Raw genomic sequence first — 6,005 nt, forward strand, 5'->3', positions numbered from 1 at the left:
GGGCAGAGCTGTGAAAGGCGTGGTTTATATCCACGGTGCCCTGAGAGATCACAGAGCACTGTCCCCAACAGGCACGTCATCTCGGGTTGCACAGGTGTCTGGATTGCATCTCTTTTCTTTCCTCCTCAAAGTTTTCCCCGAATCACTCATGCCTGAGCTCTGCTCCAGACGACCTGGCCCACAATGCAGATCAATCCCGTAGTGCCGCAGTTTCCTCCACGAGGACCGCAAATGGAGATACTTTCTCGGATTGACCACTTCTACCTGAAAGCAATGATGCTATTGAACATAAGGTCTTCTGGAAAAAGCAAATAAGGAACAAAGGGAAAGATCTAAAGTGAAGAAGCGCACCCAGAGACACAGTTTTGAGCCACCAGTGGTGCTGGGGACCATCTGTTCCAAGGCTCCTGCTTCATGAGCAAGACCCCTCATGTCCAGGCAGCGCCTGGCCCTAGACTTCCCCAGTTGTGTGAGGAAAAGGCACAGTCTTGAAACCCACATCTCAGGCTTCTGAGTCTGTAGTTCTTTCTCTCTCTAATGGAAGGTGCTCTGTGAACAAGCAGCAAGTCAGGTTTTTCGTGGCCAGGTAGTCGTGATGACAGTGGTAGTTTTAGAAGAGAATCTTCCACGCTAACATTCGCAGTTGATTACATGGCCGAGTGGAGATGCGCACAGTGTCTCAGCTTCCCTGGACCGACTCAGACACTAGTAGGGCCTGTAGGGCAGCAAAGTGGGGCGGGAAAGTGACTTCCAGTCTGTGTCCATTACGAGTGACTTAGATGCTGTGCCTTATTAGGGTCACTAGCATCGTTCACTGGCTGTGTGGTTTTTTCTTTCTTTCTTTCTTTCTTTCTTTCTTTCTTTCTTTCTTTCTTTCTTTCTTCTTTCTTTCTTTCTTTCTTTCTTTCTTTCTTTCTTTCTTTCTTTCTTTCTTCTTTCTTTCTTTCATGGCCAATGAACTCCTCCCAGGACAACCTCCAGTGTTGGAGAAAAAACACGCCATAGTCGACAGGACTCGAACCTGTGTGGGGACACCCCAACGGATTTCTAGCCCGTCGCCTTAACCGCTCGGCCATGACTACAGGCGTGGTTTATTCTTCATACAAAGAGTATGTGTGCACTTACACAGACGTAGTTAATCATATATTTACATATCTACCGAATTCTGAAAATCACAAGTTATTTCTCAATACCAAGGGTAAAAGTGTATGTATAAATACATATAAAATACAAACTATATATCATAGGTTGGTAGATTGATCTTACCTTGGTTGAGAAATGAGCTCTGACCATCAGAATTCTGCACACTTGTTTCATTATAGCAAATTATTTAAGTGTCTTCTTTAAACAAGGAAAAGCACCTTTAAGGAAAAAAAAAAAACTTCTCTGGTTCGTCCATGCAGCAGTGATTCACAGCAGGGCTGACACAGTAATTTTCAACCACGTTTTTGAAGACTTGCTCATCCCACTTGGCCACTGCTCCTCACACATTAGCCTCTGTGGGCAAGCCTCATTTTAGAAAGACTTGTGATTATAAAGCCATAACTCAGTAGCGAGATGGTAACTTCCTTCAGTGTGTGGCCTTGACCCGTGGGGGCCTCCCGCATGGCATCCGCTCTGCGCACCGTCCGCGGGCTAGCTCAGAGATCCAGTTACTGCAGAGATGATGTACTTCCCTCATCACACTTAACCCATGTCTCATTTATTGCTGCTGATTGATGAAATAACCCTAATGCTCCATCATTTTTATATTTCTGCCAATTTCCTGAAATTCAGTTGAAATTGGTGTGAGCCCTTCTATGAGAACTGGTGGCTGTTTATTATGGACAGACAGTGCCTATGGAAAGTCAAATAAACAGGTCCACTGATGCGAACCCTTTACTGTTTATCGTTAGCGGAATCTTGATGATGGAAGGCCACGAAGCCTGGAAGCATAATATACTTTTCCCAACCTGTCGTAGAGAACATGTACTACGAAAGGTTACTTAAGGCAGTGATCCTTTCATTCCTCATTTGCATATGTTAACACTTGTAAATTGGTGTAAGACTATTTATTTCCTCAAGTAAGAGCAGAGATGGAAAAAAGACATAACCAAAAAAAAAGGAATATTATTCAGCTCTGAAAAGGAGGGAGCCATCAACCATGAAGAGCCATGGAGGAGTCTTAAATGCATATTATAAAGTAAAATAAGCCAATCTCGAAAGGGTACATACTGCCTGATTTTGACTTCATGATACTTTGGAAAAGACGGAACTATGGGGAAGGTGAAAGATTGAGCGTTGGGAAGAGGGATGGATGGCAGAGCACAGAGGGAGTGTAGGGCAGTGAAACTACTCTGTGTGATACCATCATGGCGGATACTTGTCATTATATGTTTTTTCCAAACACACAGAATGTACCACACCAAATGAGCCCTGCTGTAAACCCTGGACTTGAGGCGATGATGACGTGTCAGTACAGGTTCATCCTTGGTCACTACCATTGGGGGGATGTTGATAGAGGCAGAGGCTAGAAGGCCAAGGAGTATATGGGGAATCTCTGTAGCTTCCCCTCAGTTCTGCTGTGAAAATAAAACAGCTCTAGAAAGTAAAGTCTTGGGGCATCCGGGTGGCTCAGTTGGTTAAGCTCTGACCTTTGCTTTTGGCTTAGGGTTGTAAGATCAAGCACTGCATCAGGCTCCAAACTTAGTAAGGAGTCTGCTTGAGATTCTCTCTCCCTTTGCCCCTTCTCCACTCATTCTCTCTCTCTCTCTCTCTCTCAAATAAATAATAAAATAAGTCTTTAAAAAATAAGGTCTTAATTTAAAAAGACAGCATACTGGGGCTTATAATAAGTAACAAATGGAGGCACCAGGAGGAAAGTAATTTTGGCAGCATTGGAGTGTGTATCCTTCTCGCTAGATGCTGAAGTCCTTACGGACGGCCTGTGGAGACTTCCTGATCCATCCACGAGCCATCCACCTTGGCTCAGTATCTCTCAAGCTTTTTCATTCCAGAAAACTGAAGAACAGAAACTCACACCCTGTGAGTCTGAGGATAGAGCTCCAAGAAGCTCACCATTAAAAAAAACCACTTGGGCTCTTATGTTTAGCTTCCGAGGAGTATGCCCGCATTGCCATTCTGTGTAGGCCATCTGCCACACTTGCCTCTAATCTCTCAGGCTCTTCCTCAGAGGCAATGACTTTTACCAGGTTTTCTGTGTAATTCTGGGTGCATGTTACATACATCCATGTGTGTGGTTTTTTTAAACATTCTACAAGATACTAGACACACTGTCCCTTACTGTGCCCTTTTACTCTGTATTACTTTACTGGGTGAGAAGCTTTGGCTCTCTGTTTTATGCTGGTATACGGGGCTGTCTTTCTAGTCTGTACTGCATGAGATTCATGCATGGACCATCATCTATCCAACCAGCATCCCAGTGATGGGCACCGTACTGTCTCCAGTCCACGCTTACCCCACATGATGCAGGGGCACACGCTGTTATCCATGCTTCTGTGGGTGCTTGTGAGGACATTTATGTTGGAGAGAGTCTGAGACAGCCCATTGCAGAATTGAACTCTACACGTTGTTCTGAAAGACGTGCGCACACGTCTTTCCTGCCTCTCCAGTAACACATGCAGCTCCTCATGCTGTGCAGTGGACTCATTCTCCCCACCCCCCAGAAAACCATAGTCGACAGCCTCTCACTTCCAACTTCCAATAGGCAATAAGTGGGAGATGTTCTATTTATTGCTCCTTAGAAAACCATTCCATTTCTCGTGTTATATCTTGAGACACTAGAAGAATCTGGTTGATACATTCTATATTGTATGTGGAAATATCATTAGTCAGACTCAAAAATTCACCTGATGTCTTTCTAATCTGGTGTATTACTGCAAGCGACAGCTTTGCTGATAATACACGCTGTCCTCCAGATCTTCCCGGACATCTCTGTAGAGACCTTTCTACTCATCACCTGCCTACTGGTCTTAAAGTCACATGTCCTGGTTTTTTTTTTCATAGTACCTCATTTCAGAGTACAAAATAATTTTTCAGTTATCTCCTACCATACAACAAGCCATTGCAAAACTCAATGGCTTAAAATGGCCATTTATTGATATTGTGCACTGTTCCTTGGTTTGACTAGACTCGGTTGGTGGCCTTTTCTGGGGCTGTCATGGCTGTGGTGAGACAGTAGCTGGGAAGAGGACTCTTACATCAAACTAATCATACATTCAAGACAGTTTTTTTCTCCCATCTGACAAGTGAACTGAGTTGTCAGCTGAAGCTCAGCCATTCAAGATGGCCTGACTTCTCATGACATGGCCCCTGGCTTCCAAGAGGGTCATCTCAAGATCAAGATTTCCAAGAGGCAGGAGGCAGAAACTTTCAGGCAAGTTAGAGGTGGAGATATGTCTATGATTTTCTAGTTGTCAAACCAGTTCAGGACTCATGCAGATGAAAGGAGATGAAGAAGTAGCTCTCCCTCTTCATGAGGTATAGAAAAAGCATATGGACAGGGAATGTTGATCCTTTGTTCTTGGGAAATGCAGTCTGCTAAGGGTGGGGCAGTGGATAATGGCAGGTACCTGTCAGATTTTATAACCCACATGTGGACTTAGTGAGCAATAGTTATTGGCTGTGACTCTACTTATCATCACTTTGCTCCCCCCTGGAATGGAGTTGAGGAATAGTGCATGTTGCACTACAATATATGGTGTTGAAGCTGCTCTGGGAGCCAGGAAGGAAGGTGAGGCTGATGTGTGGACTGCATTTCCAGAGCACAGCCCTTTGCCTCTGAACCCTACCACATGGCCTTCTTGTGAATACAGATATTTGTTGAGCAGTGAGTAAAGGAACCATAATGATCACATTCCAGTTGGGGAAACAAGTTGAATGCCCATGGATGTGATCATCTCTGATGATGAAATTTATAATGAAAATAAAATCTGAAAGAGAATTGGAAATTGAGACACATGATGCTCTGTGCAGCCTTTGAGGTCAGATCAAGAAAAAGCAACAGGGTGTGAGATTTGAGAAGAGATCCTAGGTATGAGACCCAAGGAAGAGACTCCAGGTGTGAGACCTGAAGAGAGAGTCCATTCAACCTTATAATGGATTATTCTGCAGTTACCAAAACAGGACAAAGAATATGTGTTGACATAGAGAAACTCAAAAAGTCATCATAGTGTATGTAGTGTGAAGGAACTATGTAAAAAGGGAAATTACAATACACATGCACGTACGCACATACAGACATACTTCCCACCCTCTGCTCGGGGCTAGTCATCCAATGTGACAGGGCAGGTGAACTGAGATATGGGTTACTCAGCCAGGTGGCCGCTGGCCTCATCTGATCTCCCATACAGGTTATATTTTCATTTATCTCAGCGATAAATTTCAATCAAGTCTGGAACCATTAGGGGGGCTACATCCAGTAAGAAGTGCTACTGAATGGTATGCTGCTCTACTCCAACTAGCCATACAAAGCCTCACTCCAGCGAAAGCCAAGGAAGAAAGTAACATTGCAGAGATGTGATTTCAAATGTACCATATTACGGAATGCCTGGGTGGCTCAGTGGTTGAGCATCTGCTTCGGCTTGGGGTGTGATCCCGGGGTCCCGGGATCGAGTCCCACCTCGGGGTCTCCATAGAGAGCATGCTTCTCCCTCTGCCTGTGTCTCTGCCTCTCTCTGTGTATCTCTCATGAAGAAGTGAATATGATCTTTAAAAATAAAACAAAATAAAATGTACCACATTGCAATGCATGACTGATCAGAGTGAACACTTTTGTACTGAAATATATTTTATAATTACATGGTTCAACTAAATATAGATGTGCAGACATGTTTAGCTGAAAACATAAAGATATGTCCCAAATAAGATAAAATGTAAACCCCCTTTTTGTAATTGTGAAACCTTTATCCCTTTGCTTTCCCGTTGATTTTGCCTTCTTAGGTCCTCCATGTAGAGCGCTATACTCTTTTTAAAATTTTAATGGAAAAGGGTTACGGGAATGAAAC

The 6,005-nt window shown here is 43.8% G+C and overlaps 1 non-coding gene across 1 annotated transcript; it reads right to left on the bottom strand.

Moving 5' to 3' along the window:
- Positions 1–1,000: 1,000 nt before the first annotated feature.
- On the bottom strand, positions 1,001–1,082 carry TRNAS-AGA (transfer RNA serine (anticodon AGA)). The gene has a single exon. It is a non-coding gene; the product is annotated as a tRNA-Ser (tRNA).
- Positions 1,083–6,005: the final 4,923 nt, after the last annotated feature.

This window comes from Nyctereutes procyonoides, unplaced genomic scaffold (assembly GCF_905146905.1).
Source record: "Nyctereutes procyonoides isolate TBG_1078 unplaced genomic scaffold, NYPRO_anot_genome, whole genome shotgun sequence".
NCBI classification, from domain to species: Eukaryota; Metazoa; Chordata; class Mammalia; order Carnivora; family Canidae; genus Nyctereutes; species Nyctereutes procyonoides.